The following is a 19,983-nucleotide window of genomic DNA, read 5'->3' as shown; positions in this document are numbered from 1 at the left end:
AAACAACCAAAACCAACAACCTTTCAGACAACTCCGTATCCAGGTTAAAAACAAGTAATGAAGGGAAAAAAAGCAGTCACAGTCACAAACATAACCCCCTAAAATAAATTCTGGTCTTCCTAACCAAGGATCCAAAAAAGACCCCTGTTCTTCTCTGGAAAGCATCTCCTTCAAACAGCCAGCATGTTCAATACTTACTTTAACAACAATATTGCCAATTTAACCACATGCTGTCCACACACGCCTGCATATTCCCCTGGTAACCCTTCCATCCTCTTTCCTACCACTTACCTAAGCACCACTAATTACTCATATCCTGCTTCTATCCCTTCATTGTCCTATCAAGATACCTCATCTCATTCTCACTCCTTTACCCTTCAACCAGTCCCTGCTACCTTCTTTAAAAAAATTATACACAAGCTAAAACTTGTCTCTACTTCAGCAGATACCCTCCCACCTGAATACCTTAGGCTAGCTGCAGAAGCCACAGCCAGTCTTATAGCATCCTTATCAACAGACCCATTCTTGAAGCTTATGTCCAATTACTATGGAACAAGTCATATATTGTCCCCTTTCATAACTCTACTGAAATATCCAGCTTTCACCCTATTGTCATTCTGCCCTTCTCTGAAAACATTTAGAAAAATGTATACATAAACAAGGTGAAGCAACCTCTGAAATGGTTGTGGTAAATGAGTAGACTGATGCAGACTGTAGGCCAGGGCTGCCGCCCTGTTTACCTTGCAGCCCACACTGTGTAACTTTGTCTGGTTTGGCTGATTTTTAAAGCCTGTACTAGCTGTATTTATTTCATATTCAGCTGTATATGCCAACGCATAATCAGAATAAGGATATGCTATGAGACTTGCTCAGTGACCAGAACAATAGTCAGATAGATAAATAGATAGGTACTGATGCAGACATTAGTATGACTGAAGATGTTAATAGAGGATGCCCACTAAGTCAATGGCCTTTTGGTGGGGAGGTCAGGGGAATACAGTTTCATTCCTATATTATTTACTGTTTGTAATAATTTGCACATGTTGTATACTGTACTGTATGTCTGGAGCTTTTCTCCCTGGGCCTCTGCTGAAAATGGGCTCCAAGCCCAGTTGGACACTTCCTCGTTAACAAATGTAATAAATAAATAATAAAACCTATGTAGGAATCACCCACTGGTGTCTTTAGTGTGTGCCTCATTGTGTTTCATCATTTTTCTATGTTTTCATTGACTGAACTAACTCTCTGTGGCTCACCTCTAATATTTCCATCTTAATTCCAGGTCACAATTTGAATTGCACTTTCATTAAAAAAATGAATTCAAACTGGAATTCAGATTGTATATTTACTCTGCATCAGTCTACTTATTCATGACAAGAATTTCAGGGGTCGCTTCACCTTGAAGAAAGGGAAATTCTCTTGCAGTGACATCCTGGAAAAGAGTGAGTTTCACACTCAGCAGTGGTCAAACAGTAGCCCTTGTGCTAGGTGTATACTTTCTTACCAGTTTAAAACTCCTGCTCACCTTGAACATATATGAATAAAAACCTGGATGATTTATAATAAGATAATGGGACTGATAAATTATGTTTGCATACCAGCATGCTAATAAGTGGACAGAAAAAAGGTCACTGCTCTGGCAAGTCTATATGATTGTTGTTTCTGGCCCCTTTTTATTTATTTAGTGGTATTGGTTTACCAGGAATGTCTGACTGGGCCAAAAGTATCCATTTTCAGTGGAGACCCAGGGAGAAAAGCTATAGCTACATCAAATTACATGCATACAACAATATATAAAAATGAAAACATAAGTTATATTATAGACTACATTAGTTTTAGAAAACAAAATACATCATGAGTAAATATTAGGAGCAGTCAGATATACAATGCTAATATAAACAATAAATCAGAGTTTGTAATAAAGCTATAAGAAGGGGAGAGAAAAAATAACTGGTTAGGTATTAGAAGATGGATAGTAATAGATTAGATCATATTACTGGTAAAGAGACGGGTAAGAGGGCACAACTTGAGCACTTATTCCCCACACTGCACCCAGTGCATAAGTCTCCCCTGAACACTTATCCCCACACTGCACCCAATGTGTACATCTCCCTTGAGCACTTATTCCCCACACTGCAGCCAAATGCATATGTTTCCAATGAGCACTTATTCCCCACACTGCACCCAATGTGTATGTTGCCCCAGAGCACTTATCCCCACACTGCATCCAATGCATATGTCTCCCCTGAACACTTATCCCCACACTGCACCCAATGCGTAAGTCTCCCCTGAACACTTATCCCCACACTGCAGCCAAATGCATATGTTTCCAATGAGCACTTATTCTCACACTGCATCCAGTGCATATTTCTCCCCTGAGCACTTATCCCCACACTGCATCCAATGCATATGTCTCCCCTGAACACTTATCCCCACACTGCAGCCAAATGCATATGTTTCCAATGAGCACTTATTCTCACACTGCATCCAGTGCATATTTCTCCCCTGAGCACTTATTCCCCACACTGCACCCAATGCGTAAGTCTCCCCTGAACACTTATCCCCACACTGCACCCAATGCGTAAGTCTCCCCTGAACACTTATCCCCACACTGCACCCAGTGCGTAAGTCTCCCCTGAACACTTATCCCCACACTGCACCCAATGCATATGTTTCCAATGAGCACTTATTCTCACACTGCATCCAGTGCATATTTCTCCCCTGAGCACTTATCCCCACACTGCATCCAATGCATATGTCTCCCCTGAGCACTTATCCCCACACTGCACCTAATGTGTAAGTCTCCCCTGAGCCCTTACCACCACACTGCACCCAATGTGTATGTTGCCCCAGAGCACTTATCCCCACACTGCACCCAATGTGTACATCTCCCTTGAGCACTTATCCCCACACTGCAACCAATGCGTATGTCTCCCCTGAGCACTTATCTTTTAGGCAAGGCAATGTTAGGGCTGCATAAGAAAATATCCCCTGATAGCTGTCTTCATGATGGCTATGCAGCAATCAGTCTCTCTTCAAAGGAAGCACACTGGTAGCTAAAGCAGTACTTCTGGTAGATACAATAAATGTATATCAAGAGTGAAAAAAAAAATCACTGCATTAAGCCCTGGCAGCCAAGCCAGTTTGTTACATGGGATATAGATTGGCTTCATGAATATAATGCCAGAAATTATTACTGCAGACTGTCTCTAGGCGCAGATTTTTTTTCTTTGGGCCTTTGCCCTGACAACCCATGCAAGGAGAAAGAGCCCTGAACCCCCATTTAATTACACTTGACTCCTAGGTCACTGCATCATGCCAAAAAGGCTGCAGCGATGTTATACCATTAGAGGCTTATACAACTAGCTATAGTATACCAGGACTCTTAGAGCTGGTCTTTAACCAGGTGTACCAGTCCTGTTAAATGTTCACTCCACTATCTGAATAACTACCCTCTTCCTGACACTACATTTCAGGAAGGGTGCAAACATTCAGTAACATTAAAAAAAAGAAAATAACTAGAAAAAATGGACTTTTATGTACTACTTGGTGAAGCAGTCACAAAAGCAGAGGCGTAGTTACCATGGTGAGTCATGCCAAGCAAACATGGGGTGCTGAGATATTATATCACACCACTTTGTCAAGCTCAAATTTTCACTGCTTGGCATATTTTAAAAGAATTAAAATAAAGCAGAATATAAATTATTTCTTATTTATTCCCTATTGTCCCAAGGCAGTCTCTCAGGATTTGTAGCATTAGCAGACTCCACAAGAATATTTAAAACCTGAGTAAATTAAGAGTTCCCACTGGGCAGTAAAGCAATTTAGCTATAACAAAGTAATATTTTTAAACAGTGTTGTCATGTGGATAAAATTTATAGGAAAGCTGTTATCTGCAAGCAATCTGAAGTCAAGTATTTTTTCTGTTGCTACTCTAGGAGGTGAAAAATATTCTGAAATTTAACAGCACAAAATAAAGTCATTTAAGAACAATTCAGAACTAATGTGACTCCACAGTCAGTGTGGCGCAATCTCCCTGCTGCATGCACGTCTTTAAGTATTCCATTTCTGTGGGGTTATGTGGTCATATAGCAAATTAATTTTCTGCTGTGAGAAATAAATCAGGAGAGAAAAAAACATTTTACTTCCTAAATGTCTTTTTCTATCAGACTACTGCCTGAAGGGATTGGATATATTTTTACCTCTTGCTCACTATCTGCTGTTTGCAACTAACTCGTTTTTATCCAGGGTTACACATAAGAGATACTCAATGTTATCTAAAAAAAGCACAGAGCAGTCATCCTTCAGATTAAAATGTCTTTGGATACACGTTATCTAAGCGCTTAATATTTCTCACATTTCTGGACAGTACCCTGTTGTGTAAAAGTCCGTTTACATAAACAGCAATGCAACAAAAGACACCACATCCACTAATGAAGCACAGCAGCAAATGGTGCTGAAAAAATAAAATGCCTCCTTTGTACATTAGAACAGAGTTTGTACATTTTAATATAAGACATTGACATGGGATTTCTTCTCCAATTTTGCCCTTAGTATATTTGCATCATGTTGTATGTCTTTGCTTAGCTATTAAGCAACATTTCTGAACCATCGATGGGTAATAAGGCATAAGATGCTTGTGGTAAGGGCCTTTAGCAATAGGAGCATTTTCTTACCAGGCAATAAACCATACCTCAAAATGACTTATTTCACTAATAAAATGTACCTCCAATGAAACAAACAATGAATAGAAGGTATACACAACATAAGAAATAAGTATATAAACAACAAAGACTATCAGTGAGTCCCAGCTCTACCTTCCAATAAAATTTATTTCGTTGAACAGTTCCTTCTCTAGCGCCTCGGCCAACAGCCTTTACTCTGTAAAGGCTGTTGGCCGAGGCGCTAGAGAAGGAACTGTTCAACGAAATAAATTTTATTGGAAGGTAGAGCTGGGACTCACTGATAGTCTTTGTTGTTTATATATATACATCTTGTTTGCTGTTGTTTGAATAAGAAATAAGTAATTACCGAGAAAAATAGTCGATTTGATGAAACTCACTTCGGTCAGTTACTCTCAAATTCATAACTATGCATGTGCACACAGACACAAACAGAGACAGAGACATTCACACAAACTATTCTACATAAAGGTGAAGTACTATCAAACACTATAGTTGCAGAACTGCAAAACACTAGCTTATATCTCAAAATGTGACATATTCAGCTGTGAAAATAGTAAGAGACATCACAAGGAATCAAAACTCAGCACTTTCTTCTTTACTGAACCCACAGAAAATGTATGGAGTAAAGACTGAGCTTTTTAATATACTGCAAAAACAAGTCACATGACAATAATGAAACCAATCATTCGCAGTTAACAAACCCCTTTCACATCTTCCTTTGGATTAACCACTTAACTTATATGTTATATTTAAATACCTGTTCAAGGCAGGAAACTGACTAGCATTAAATTTAACTTGTCACCATATTTCTTTACACCCCAAATTACTGTTGATATCACCCCTGTAAATTCCAATTCTGCAAAATCTGTAACACAGAATGTAAACTTCTTGAATTCATATATCGTCTATAAAGCGCGCTGTTAACATTATTGCCTTTCAAGGCTAATAATTGCTCATAAATTCAGTTAACCTTCACACCGTTTTTCCAAACATAAAAACATTGACATGAAGAGCACTTAACCAAATAAACAACATTTTCCAATTTACATGAAAAATATTTCTTTACAGGAAAAAATTTCATTAACACCCTCAACCTCAAAAAAGGGAGAGGTATGTATGTAATAACATCTTTTACAGTCAAGGTGAGGATGAATGGCTCTATTTGTCATACATAGTTTGCATTGCTAAATAATTATCAGCAATAAAAAAAGCACTCCGCAAAATTCAATAAACTCCATGTAGGCTTTGAGCAGAGCCTACATGGAGTTTACATGTTAGTGTGATGGTGCATGGCAGCATGCAATGCATATTGACGAGGCAGGGTGTGCCTAAGCTAGGTTTTGTGGCTGGCAAAAGTGTTAGTTCAACATATCTCCACAAAGACCAACATATTGTAGGGACACCTGAACCAGAAACAGGGGCATAATTGCCATAGATGTCACATAGCCATGTGGTAGAATGAAACTCAAACATACCTGTCATTCCCTTTGACGAAGATATGGGGACAAAGGCATACATAATGGGGGACTAAGGCCTAAAAATAGGGGCAGATATTTAATATTGCACTTCCAGACTTAGAAAGGTATTACATTACCATGAACTGCCTGAAGAGCATTAGTTTAAAATGCAAATGTCAGTCATTAGTTTCTGACTTCACTCTGCAATGACATGCCAATGATTTGCCAGAAAACAAAAATGTAATGAGGAAAACATCACAAATATGAGACAAAAATGTGGACATTCTGCACAAATCAGGACAGTTGGGAGACATGCACTCAAATGCATGTAATACAGAGTCACATCAGTGCAGATATTATCCCAGTCATATGACAGAAAGCAACAAATTTAACAAGAAATACATCTGGACATCATGGGAATATCTGTACAGTTGAGAGGTATGAATGTGAAGTATATGGTCCAAACACAGTACAGGACAGTGTACCTACAGTGCAGAGTATTGTGATATCCCATTCCTGGCATTTTGAACTGAAGCTGTGTTAATGATCTGTAACAGGACAGGGAACTACCATGTAAAATGATCACTCAGGGGGAGTGTGTGTATTGAATGGGGACACACAGATGAATTGTAGGAATGAACACAGTGAAAGAGGACAGGTGAAACTCCTTCATGTACAGCAGAGGAGCACATGTCAATGGAAGATGGTTTTAGCAGCAACACTACGCACATATGTTTATGATACAGTACAGACTGTACATTAAAAATGTGTTGTCTGTGACTGTCACTCAAGGTAACATAACAATGGGAAGGATGTCTGTGTGAGATAAGCATCCTTACATGAATAATGCAGAGGGCATCTATCAGGGTTCTCACAACTTGAAGTAGGTTTCATATTGTAAAGCTTTGCACACTGATATGCCAGAATATGAGTGTACTCTTATCAGAGGTCTCCAGCAGGTTGGCCATAGATAAATGATCATAGAAAACATTACAATAACCAACCTCAATAATGGACAGTATCAGAATAATACCACCGCTAATTTCATGCCTCTGACATAACATATGTGATGTAGAATAATAAGAGATGAGTCTGCACATACACACTTGAATAACTATTATGATACATCCACACTCTATGAGGGTAACCATGCACACTGTCCTTCCACTGTAACATCTGCTGGAGGTGTTTGGAGGGACACTGCTATACTTGTATGCAACAGTATGGGCAATACATGATAGTTGCCTTGTGCGCATGGCATAATTTATAAATATATATATATATATATATATCTATATATAGATAGATAGATAGATAGATATGGATTCACTATCTTCTTCTTCTTTTGGCTGCACCCGTTAGGGGTCGCCACAGCGGATCATCTGTTTCCATTTCTTCCTGTCCTCTGCATCTTGTTCTGTCAAACCAACCACCTGCATGTCCTGTCTCACCACATCCATAAACCTTATCTTAGGCCTTCCTCTTTTCCTGTTACCTGGCAGCTTCATCCTTAGCATCTTTTTCCCAATATACTCTGCATCCCTCCTCGGCACATGTCCAAACCAATGTAATCTTACCTCTCTGGCTTTGTCTCCAAACCTTCCAACCTGGGCTGACCCTCTAATATACTTATTCCTAATCCTGTCCACCCTAGTCACACCCAGTATACAATTTTGAAATACTGAAATATCTAATTTCAGTATCTCGAGACTGTATAGCCAAAAATCCACATAACTGAAAACCCACAACCGCGAAAAATCAAAATCGCATCCAGACACATACACACACCACCACACAAACAAACACACATACACCTACCTAACTACACTACAAGAAACAAAACAACACACACAAACACAACATAACATACAAACACACCTACCCTACCTATAAGCAGGGGGGCAAGCCCCCCTGCACCCCCACTACTTATATATACTAACTCAGAGGTCGCACTAAACACACAAACACATAAAACCCACCACACACACACACACACACACACACTAAAATCCCTACCAAATACCCTTATGTAAACACCACTTACCTGAATCCCCAGCTAAATCCACACACTGCACCACACATCACGAATGCAACACCACAACAGCAGATTCGACATTTCGACTATACAGTCTTGAAATACTGAAATTCGATATTTCAGCATTTCAAGATTGTATAGTGAACCTATATATATATATATATATATATATATATATATATATATATATATATGGGTCTAGGTTAGAAGATCGACAGCCGATATAACCGACAACGGATTAGCGGGCGCCAGATGATCGACACTCGGAAGACCGACGCTACGGATGAAAACGCCGACGCCAGGGATAGTGAGTTGGAAAGAAGGCTGTGTGAGTATGCGGTGGTGACGGACGTTAGGGTGCGAGTAAGGTAAGTGTGGATAGTGACAGTCTGTGGGGATAGGGGTGGGTTAAGTGAGTTAGGGTTAGGCGAGTTAGGTAAGTGTCTGTAGTGGTATTTTTGGGTTAGGCGGGTTAAGTGAGTTAGGGTTAGGCGCGGTTAGGTAAGTGTCTGTAGTGGCAGTTTTTGGGTTAGGAGCGGGTTAAGTGAGTTAGGGTTAGGGCGCGGGTTATGTAAGTGTGCGGTAGTGGTATTTTTGGGTTAGGGGTGGGTTAAGTGAGTTAGGGTTAGGCGCAGGTTAGCTGAGTGTGCGATAGTGACGGACCTTAGGGTAAGGGTTTGGGTTAGGGTTGGACATAGTTGTGTGTGTGAGGTTTAGTGTGGGTTTGTGAGGATTTTGGTGTGCTTGTGTTCTGTGTGTGGTTTTTGGATAAGGGGATGTGTTTTGTTAGTTGATTGTTGTTATTGTGGTGTGTGCAGTGTATGGGGTTTCGTGTTTGTGGACCGTCGGTTACTTGTTTGTCGGGCATGTGAGGTGTCGTGTTTATGGTTTGTCGATAATGTGGTGTCGATGTTTCTGTTGTCGGTGAAAGTGGCTGTCGATCTTATGACCTAGAACCATATATATATATATATATATATATATAAATGGGCAATACAGGATAGTTGCCTTGTGTGCATGGCATGTTTTATATATATATATATATAGCTGTGCCATGGTGCACTGTGACAAAGGTGGTACACTTAACCTACACATCACCCAAAGATGTGTATGGAGGTACATGAAGAAGGGTGCATTGTACTCAGTTATTGGTGTGATGAAGGCTGGGAATCATGAAGTTATTATGGCCTCTGATGTGCATGTCTTTCACATACCTAGTAGTTGTGTTACGTTCAAGGGAGTAGTCAGCACTGTGAACACATGCTGGAGGATGTACCACTTACCCTCTACCTCTGGACATATGTCACATATCTATTGGTCTGATTATAGGGTGTGGTGTCCACATTATACTTAGGTGGTGTTGTCTGTTTCCTGATTCAACAAATCCCTCCACATTTCTTGTTAATGCAGGTGTTGCCATGGCTGTGGCAGCAGTTTTTGGTACGTGTTGATACTGTCTGTATTATACTAATATCACAGTTGGAGTCAATGATTGCCCACAAGCTGTGGTCCTTCAGGGAGCCGCTTGGACACAGCATGCATATGTCATCTGTGATGTCCATCACTTACCTACTGGGCAGGAAAGGGCATAGCATACATCCCTGATGAACAGACCTGATCACTGGACCTGAGATATATTTCACATCACACATTTCAACATAATGAGATGCAATGTACATCATGCACTGGTCTACACATTTGGTGTTTATGGCCACATATGACAGTATTAATTGAATACGTCAGTGGAGATTTGTGTCAAATGCCTTGACTTGGTCAAGTTAATGGTGTCATCATGCATGCCGTCAGTGACCTCTTTGAGGACATCTATCAAATGTAATGGATCTGATATAGCATTAACAACTCACACATATCTGTTGCACACCCCAGTAATATTATTGGGTTTACATGTAGAAGAGTTCCATGATGACATTCTGGTCTACTTCATCGTCGAGGACAGTCAGGCTGTCTCTATACATGCATGCATCAGGTGCTGTTCTGTCAACTCAGGTGGATGCATATTGATGTACACCCTTGTATAGGAACACAGGCCATGTGGAGGGTGTGTTGAACTGTGTATTCAACCGTATCAGGAAGGTGTATGTGCTGAGTCATGCTACAGATGATCTGTGATGTTGCTACAGCCCATTGATTCCTTGTGATAATCCTGGATGAAGGTAAGACAGTGCATACTGCCTATTGTTATCTGGCCTAGGGTTCTGACACAATCACACATTGAGAAAACCCCCAAGCTGGGGATTAAACCTTATATAAGTTGATAGGTAACCAATTGGCTCACTGACAGAACGATACCTCTTAACCTCTTAGACCATGAAATCTGGACAAAGCCATAAATAATGGGGGAGAAAAAACAAAAAATATGGACACTTTTTAAATACTGTTCTTTCAGACTTAGAAAGTAGATAGAATAACAGGTTTTGTATTATCATGCATTTTCTGAAGGGTATAAAATCTTAATCTGAAATGTCTGTTGTCATTTTCTGATGTCAATCCTCAATGATTTGCCAGAAAAACACAAAACAGACCAAAACTATGAGGCAGAAATCTGGACATTCTACAAAAATCTGTACGGTTGAGAGGTATGGACAGAAAACATTATGTGAAGTTTGGTGAATCGACCTTTACCAGTAGAGCTGTCACCACTGGCAAACCCCATGGATCTGTGTTTGGCCCTTCATTGTTTGAACTGTATTTCTCAACTGTTCAGGCTAAAGTATATGGCCTTTGGCTTACCAAGTTTGCTGATTCTTGCATATTGTTTGCAATCATCGAGTCCAACAGCTAACACATACAACTGAATGGTGACAAAGGCAAACACTGTAAAAATAAATGCAGAAATTTGTGTTTGTAATATTGTCCATCTGAAAAGTGGAGCTCCATGTTAATCACAACATTGTCACAGTCCTGCTATGCAGAAACCCAGTGATGCAAGCACTGAGAACACATGTAGATAGGAATCTGAACACTGACCACCAAGTATCTACACTGCTATTGAAAGCCTATGTTGTGCACATCATAAGTCACACCATCATATGGAGATCTTAGGATTGTATGACAGCACTGTACTCAAACCTAATTACAACACTAATAGAGTATAGTGCTCTTTTTTACATGTACCTAACTAGACATATGTTGCAGCTGGAGAGACCACAGGGCTTTCTTAACAAGATAAAACAGGGCCTACAAACCATGCCATCATGTATGTGGATAGAATAAAAGCCATGTCGCTGTAGTCTTTATTGTATAGTATGAGGGGACTTCTGCCTGGCCTCCAGGCCAGTCTCTGACCCTGCTCTGGTGGGAGTACTGCATATCCAAAAATGTGATATAGCTGATGACATCAGAGGTGTCTGTTGAAGACAATATAAGTGTCCCACATGCTGGTGTAAAATGCTCTCTGCAATGTGAAGCAACAAGTCTGACATACACACACAGTTGACTGCAGTGAAAATAGAACCCCTACCTATCTAATTACACAGACTACAGAACCTAGTATTTTACATTAGCACCACATCTCAAGTCCAACTTAGAGTGTGTCAGACACCCCTTTATAGCCGATGACATCAGCAGTGTATTTTGAAGAGAAGATAACAGTGTCCCATATGCTGGTATAAAATGCTCTCTGTATTATCAAGCATGAGCGCGCACACACACACACACACACACACACACACACACACACACACACACACACACACACTCTCTCTCTAAGTTGACTGCAGTGAGAATAGAACCCCTACCTATCTAAGTACACAGATTACAGACCCAGTACTTAATGCAAGCACCATGGCACAAGTCTGATTTATACAGGAATGCAGGTGAACTTATAGAAGATAACATCAGCAGGCCATGTGGGAGACAAGGGGTTGTGATGCCCGCATGATATGGATGTGTAGACATGTGCAAGCATCAAAATACTGGCAATCCATGTCATAGGAGAAGTAACTCTAGGATACACTAATGTCCTGATGTCGAGAGACATATACACACACACACGCACACATACCAAGTCGACTGCAATGAGAACAAAACCCCTACCTAAGTACGCAGACTACAGAACCCAGTACTTTACTCAAGTGCCATGGCACAAGTCTGATTTATAAAAGAGTGAAGGTAAACTTATAGTAGATGACATCAGCAGGCCATGTGGGGGACAACAAGTTGGGAGGTCTGCATAAGCACAGGTTCATGTGAGGCCACTATTCTAATAGCATTAGGGTGTTTAAAAGCATAGCTGTGTAAAAAGTACCCTTATTAAGCATAGTTGCACGGTCTTGCTTACACAGTAGCACCAATTGACCCTGTCCATGATGGACATAGGTGCCAGCTCAGAGGTGACTTTACAATCACCCAACCAGTACTCAAGGTTGCACTTGAACAGGTTCATTGAGGAGCACTGCTTCACACACAAATGGGAGCTTATTACAGAGGAGTGTGAATTGTTGTGGGATATATCTTTCTTCCCAGCACATTTTGTTTATGTCACAGGCTAGGTTGAGAACACTGGGGCAAATTATTATTGTCCCATTGGAATTGCAGATGTCCATAATTTCCAGAAGGGCTGGGTCTGGGACTACTGTGCAGGGCAGACATAGGTATCCTCTCAGCAGCCTGCATGAGTACAGTGACAAGTATGTCCGTCTTTCCAAGTATGTCATGTTTGGAGGCCTGGAATTCTCCCAGGCACAACCTTGTGCTTTCTCCAGCTGCTGCAGTGTCTGGTGAGGTACAGACAGATGTGAACATTGTAATCCATTATTGGTGTAATAAGGGTAGAGTACAGCAGAGGTATGACTACCCTAGTCTTAGATGTGATGTCCATATATATGACGCGCCCAGTGCAGATCATGTATGTCACCACTATGGGCACATAGTGGTGAAAGTGTAGATTGCCATCAACATGTATTCCCAAGTTTTACAACACTGTATTTGAGCTTAGTTGGCTGCTATGTATATCATAGTTAGCAGGGGTACATCACTGACAAAGGGGACAATGAGTCATTATATGCTTTAAGGTTCAGTCCATGAGTTTGGCACCAATCATTAGTGTATGTCAGCCCCTTCTGTAATATGTTACCATGTTATCATTGAGGCACTCTGTATGAGTGCATCCAGTTAACAGTCATCTGCAAACTTGGTAAACCACAGGCCATCTACTGTTGCCTGTGCTTCGGAGAAATATTTTCCAAACATTTGAGGGCCCAGCACAGATATGTGTGGTATTCCAATGGTGAGTGGGCTAGCGGTGGAGGTGCAGTCTCCAACTTTGAGTGAATGTGTTCTGTCATTGAGCCAATTGGCTATCGTTCTAGTACTGTATAACCTAATTCCCAGATTGGAGATCTTTACAATGACGTGAATGGGGGATAGAGTCAAAGGCCTTGGATAACTCAACATAGGCATTATGTCCTATTATCCCTCATCCAGATCTTTGGTGTCAGTATCTAAGAAGTCCACAAGGGTCAATAAGCAAGATCTACCCTTGACAAAACCAAAATGTGTAGGGTCAAGTGTGTTGAAGGTCACCTATGTCCTTGTGGATATGGTCCATCCTGATTCCTGCACTAGCCTTGCAGATAAGGCTTTTTAGGTGTATGGGTCAATAGTTTCAGTTCTGCATGTTACCAAATTGATGGGCATTGCATAGCACAGAACACTATTATTAAGAACAAATACCTAGACTTATGTAAAAAGTACGACTCAAGCATTTTAATGAAACCAATGAATGACATTCTAGATAATGTGTCGGTGTATGGGTGCAGACTGACTCAAATTAAAATTAAGAAGTTGCAAAGAGATAGAATGGACTTTTCTAAGGGTCACGTGTTTATGTGGCTGAGAGTTGTTAATAATGAAGATCACAATGTTAATGGTTCACATATAGAAACTGAATTTGGTAGGTACAATCTCTTTCACTACAGTTAAAACCAATACTGAGAACAATTTGCCGGCTACAGTGAACCGTAATGCAGATGGCACTCAAGAAGAACGAGAAGGGAGTGGCTCTGTAACTACTTAGTTAGGCTGCAACCTGACGGCAACAGACAACAAGCCCGTCCAAAAGAAAATTATTACTACAAAAGCACAAGTACACCTTGAAACAAACAGAAGCATTCAAATTGTTTTCGATGAAGGGCTTCATCCTACGTCACCTTTTTTAGAAGGTCCTCGACCAGCAGGACTGCAGTTCCCCTTACCTACCAGGAGCAGATCGGTCAGCAGGGGGAGAGGCCGATTGAACCAAGCACAAACAAGAGGAAGAAGTGTAACGAGGAACAAAAGGAATCAAACGGACAGTATGGTGAGTCCATACAATATCAAAAAAGCTTTCTTGAACAACAAAAGTTAGTGGTAAATATATCCAAGTATGAACTATCAGTTAATGAATGTAAAGTTTTAGAAAAAGGACTGTCCTTTATTCCTACATTAGACTCTGATATTACTGATGTGGTATTAGATATTAAACTATTCACTAGGAATCTAATGTTAAAAACTTTATATGCTAGTAATGAGATGAATAGTGATTTGTGTTCAGGAAGCCAAGCTGTTTTATACCTAAAATGAGTCCTTAGATTACTGCTTTTGAACAAGTTTGTATTGATGATGCTTATAAAACTTTCTATGAACAAAAAATACAGAATGACAGTAAGAAATGGTACAATTTAACTAAAGATGAATGTATTGCATTGAAAATTTTACGGATGAATCAGTCCATTATGATACGTCAAGCAGATAAGGGGGGACCTATAGTCATTTTAGATAGGGATGACTATGACAAGAAAATGTTTTCCCTTTTAAACGATGATGCTTTTTACAAGTCTACTACTTCAGTAAAAGTTAATAAGATGATTGACCATGTCCATAAGCAATTAAAGGAAATGGCTAGTATGAATGTTATAGATGAAAGTGTATTCCAATATTTTCTTATTCTCAACCCCACTATCCCTATGATACAAGGTCTACCCAAGATACATAAAAATAAGGAAAATCCCCCTATGAGGCCTATTGTAGCAGGTAGAAACTGGTGTACTGAATCCATTTCTATTTATTTGGAAAAACATCTTAGAAATCTTAGAAATCATTCTGATCATATTTTTAAAAGATACTGAACAGTTTGTTAGAGATCTACATAACTTTTGTGAAAGTACAGATAAGAAGCAAATGTTACTTGTTACACTTGATGTAGTTTCATTATTTACTGTAATACCTAATGACTATGGAATCAAGAATGTAGTCGAACTAATGTATGAAAATGGGAAATATGATCATAATACGATGGAATTAACATGAAAGTTATTAAAACTGGTACTTGAAAATAATGTGTTTGTGTTTAGAGATAAAATTTATTGGCAATGCCAAGGCGTTGCTATGGGAATGTCATGTGCGAATAGTTACGCAAATGCCGTGTTGTTAAGATGGGAGAAAGATGTTCTAGAGAAGAGTGATTTTAGGAATTAAATTCTGTTTTTTCGCAGATTTGTAGATGACCTTTTTCTGTTGTGGGGAGGGTCACTAGCAAAACTTAAAATCTTTGTAAATCATATTAATATATCAACAAATTTTCTTAAGTTTACACTGAATTACTCAGATAGAGCAATACATTTTCTGGATGTTTTAGTTACACAAGAGATGGATGGTAAATTAAGTATTAAGATGTACAGGAAGGACTGTCAATAATCTTCTTAGAAGCAACAGTATGCATCCTCAATTTATATTCAGAAATGTAGCAAAAAATCAAGTATATCGAGCCTCTAGATTAAATGCCATAGAGGGTGACTTTATGGCACAACTTAATACAGCAAAGTTAGAATTATTAGAAAGAGGCTATGATCAGAAGCTGATTGATTCAAGTATGAACTCTGTTAGGAATTTGAGGCATAGCAGAGCTAAATCTTATTTCTCCCAACAGTTAGAAAATAATATAGTGAAAGAAAACTCTAAAACTACACAACCTCTCAAGTTGTGTTTCAGTTATTCCAGGAATATAAAATGTTATACAGACATTATTAATAAGCACTGGAATATTCTAACCTCGGATAAACAAGTAAGTAAACTGGTAGGGATATTCCCACAATTCACTTTTAAGAACAAGAAATCTTTAAAAAGACAGTTATGTACCCCTAGGGATGATAGCATACAGAGTAACAGTTTGGGTACGAAACCATGTACTAAATGTCAATTCTGCAGGTTTACAGATACAAGTATTATTTTCCAACATCCCGATACAGGGGTAGTATACACCTTTAGAACTAGTGCTAAATGTGATTCCCCCCATGTAGTTTATCTGGCTACCTGTAAGATCTGCAATAAATTTTATGTAGGGAAAACAGGTTACTTCGGGACAGAATTAGAGTGCATATATATCACATTAAAAAGGGGAGCATGTTTAATGCTTTAGCAAAACATGTTAAGGAGACTAGTATACAGCACATCTTTACTTTTAGAGTGATAGGTAGATGCTTTGAAAATGTAAGTGGTGGGGATATTAAAGTGAGAACAGAAAATTTAGAAACTAATTGGATACTGAAGCTAAGAGCAAATAATGGACATGGTCTGAATGATTATATACCACTAAGACCTATTTTAAAAAATAGATCATTGCCTAGGTAGTTTAAATGTTTATAAAGTCTTTATAAAGCTTTTATATGTTTTCATTAAAAAATTTTGTATAGAAAGTGCATATAAAAAGTATTTTGTTTATATGTATTATGTTTTTAAAGTTTATATGTCTTTAAGAACTTTAGCAGGTGACCATGTGATGGTTAGTATAAATGCAGGTATAATTTAGTTATTTGATACACCTGAAGAAGCCATATGGTGAAAGTGCTTGTGTAACCTGACTATAAAATTGCTTGAAGAGACCTGGAGCCTTACCTCTATTTTATTTTTGCAGCTGAATTGATTTTTATCTGTCTGCATTACTTAGAAGTGTACTGATGACATGGGCATGTTTGCCACGCCATTTCAGAGGTACACATGATTGCCAATACATGAAAATGGAATGTGTTGTGAAAACATGCACAAATGTTTCAGGGACAGTTCTTTTACTAGATCTTTTTAGCATATCAAAGATGGTTTGTTAGCAAAATGTGTTATTTTCCTGCTATTTGGGGGGGGGGGGCAAAGTTGAGTTACTGTTATGGCACAAACAATGATAGATTGTTCTTTTGTGGGTGGGGGAGCAAAGGTGAGTTACTGCTATGGCACAAACAAGGATAGACTTTTTTTAGTGAGTGGGGGAGCAAAAGTGAGTTACTGTTATGGCACAAACAAGGATAGACTGTTCTTTTGTGGGTGGAGCAAAGGTGAGTTACCATTATGGCACAAACAAGGATATGTTGCTCTATTAGTGTGATACAAGGATAGGCCACTCATTCCTATAATTACACAATATACTCCAGGTTCAAGACTTACCTTGTAAATGCAGCATTTGACATGGTTCTCTCCATGTAAACTCCTTTCTTTGGCTGTATTCCAAAAGTTTTGGAATACACAGGACAAACCAGCCAGAGTCTACATGGATGCATTATAGCTTACTGAATAGTTCCACCATGTTGGATTGGTTGATTAGCATGCAATTCAGCTGCTTATGCTGTAATTAGCATACCTCAAGTCTTTACCTGGTTTACACAGGGATCTGTGCCTCTACACGGTGTTTACTGAAACTAAACCTTTCTGTGGCCATGTGGAAATCCAACCACAACGCGCCACAGTGAAAAACATCGGCATAGGCTTTATTGAATTCTGGGGACTTTGTTAACCAGGTAAGCCCACTTTTCAGGGACAACCTTGGAAAAATGTTTGGTTAGCTGACTTGCTCAGAATCATATAGTATATTTATCATAACCAGGATTGCGTCAGTGTACAGATATAACAGCACATAGTCTTAAAGTTCTGACATAGCAAAAGAAGTCTTTCAAGCAACAATCATTTTTATTACTTGATTTGCAGCTCCGTTTATATCTCTCAACAACACAACACTAAATGTGAGAAGCAGTATCAATCAGTTATTTATTGATTTAATTTGCAGATCAGACACAAGCACCCCCCCCCCCCACACACACACACACACACACACACACACACACACACACACACACACACATAGAATTTCACAAAGCATCATATTCCCATCCTGCATGATGGAGTTAATTGCCTTGCAAAATACTGTTCAACAGAGAAAGTTTCCCAGATACTCTTGTTCATATTATTGCATTTGTAAATTCCTTTTTATCAACTGCATTACTGCATGTAGATATGGAAGGAATTATTTCAGAGATTATTCCTTTATTTATTTACATTTTTTGACTGTACAGAGATCACTAACTGAGTCTATGGACCTTATTCATGGGACACCTTGTTTGGTATTTATATTGGCCAGAGGAAATTTGGCCAGGACTTCAGCCAATACTTGTCTTCCTTCCTAATGTGAACCATAGGATTAATGGGTCTATATTAGCGAATTGAAGGAATTGAAACGCGAATACCATTTCATCAACACATATGTGTCAAAATCACAGGTAATCGAATAACCAGATCACCGATTTTTTTTCTAGGGAAAAAAATTGGTTGGCCGTCACTGTGAATTTGTCATTTTCCCCACTGTAGTACACTCTCAGAGTTAGTACATTTAGTTAGGGGGTGTGAGGGGCAAAGCCTCCCACTTTATAATGTTTGTACTGGTGTGTTGTATGTAGGTGATGTGGCTGTTTGGTTACCAGTGAGTTTGACACATATGTGTCAGTGAAACGGTATTCACATTTCAGTTCCTTCAGTTTGCTAATATAGACCCGGATTAACACCAGCTCAAGCAGATGTGATCACTGTTTAAAGTGTCATCTGAAGTAGGGTACCTCAGGAGTGTAGCACCCTCTTGGACTGAACTGCAGTGTCAGTATTTTATTATTAATGCAAGTGCCTAGTGTAGTGAAAGAACCTACAGCCTTCTAATGTTTACATCATCAAAGGCAGTCACTTGGTAGCATTAACCACAGAGACTTACTCGTACTGCTGTTGTAGTGATTTTCTGCTATTTTGGGTCTCTGCTGTGAGGCTTGACATTACTTTTGAATTATACAGGAGCTGCAAGTCAGACAAGACACTAAGTCCTGTTCAGCGTGAATAAAAGCATAATGCAAAATAAGTGCCAGTTATGACATTTTTTAAATAAATATGGACATATTCCTATTAGCCAATCAGTGTACAGTAAAGCCAGAAATGCCCTGCCCATTCCATTTTAACTATGTTTTGGAAAAGCTGTAAAAATTAAATAATATAATTTAGAGAATTTGCTGACATAGAACTTCCAGGTAGATGCTCTCCAGAATCCACAAATTTCTAAAATTAAAAAACATCAAAATGTGTATTTAATGTAGTGCTGTAATACATCTGTGTCAAAAGCAGCTTTATTTTTAATACTTTTTTTAACCAAGCTTTGATGCCAGTGCCCTGGCCCAGTAATCAAGGACCCTCAATCCTCACCACTAACACCAGTGAGGGGTGTCTCATATAGAAGGAAAGGATAAATATACACAGTAAAGTGCAATTTCCCTTAAGAGCACACAGAGATCACAGTCAGTCTGGGGCTGGTCGCTCCCTTGCTCTCCAGGTCCCCAATAAGACTCCCCACTGGCACAGCTATAGGGTCCATATCTCAGCCTAGTGGGCAAGCTAAAACCTCCAGCACCCTCTCTGTCCAACCAGTGCTTTGTGTCCCTGCTCAAGTAGTTCACACACACACACGCACACACACACACACACACACACACACACACACACACACACACAC

This window comes from Protopterus annectens, chromosome 13.part0 (genome assembly GCF_019279795.1).
Source record: "Protopterus annectens isolate FY-2018-M chromosome 13.part0, PAN1.0, whole genome shotgun sequence".
In the NCBI taxonomy this organism is placed as follows: domain Eukaryota; kingdom Metazoa; phylum Chordata; order Ceratodontiformes; family Protopteridae; genus Protopterus; species Protopterus annectens.
This window is presented reverse-complemented; position numbering follows the sequence as displayed.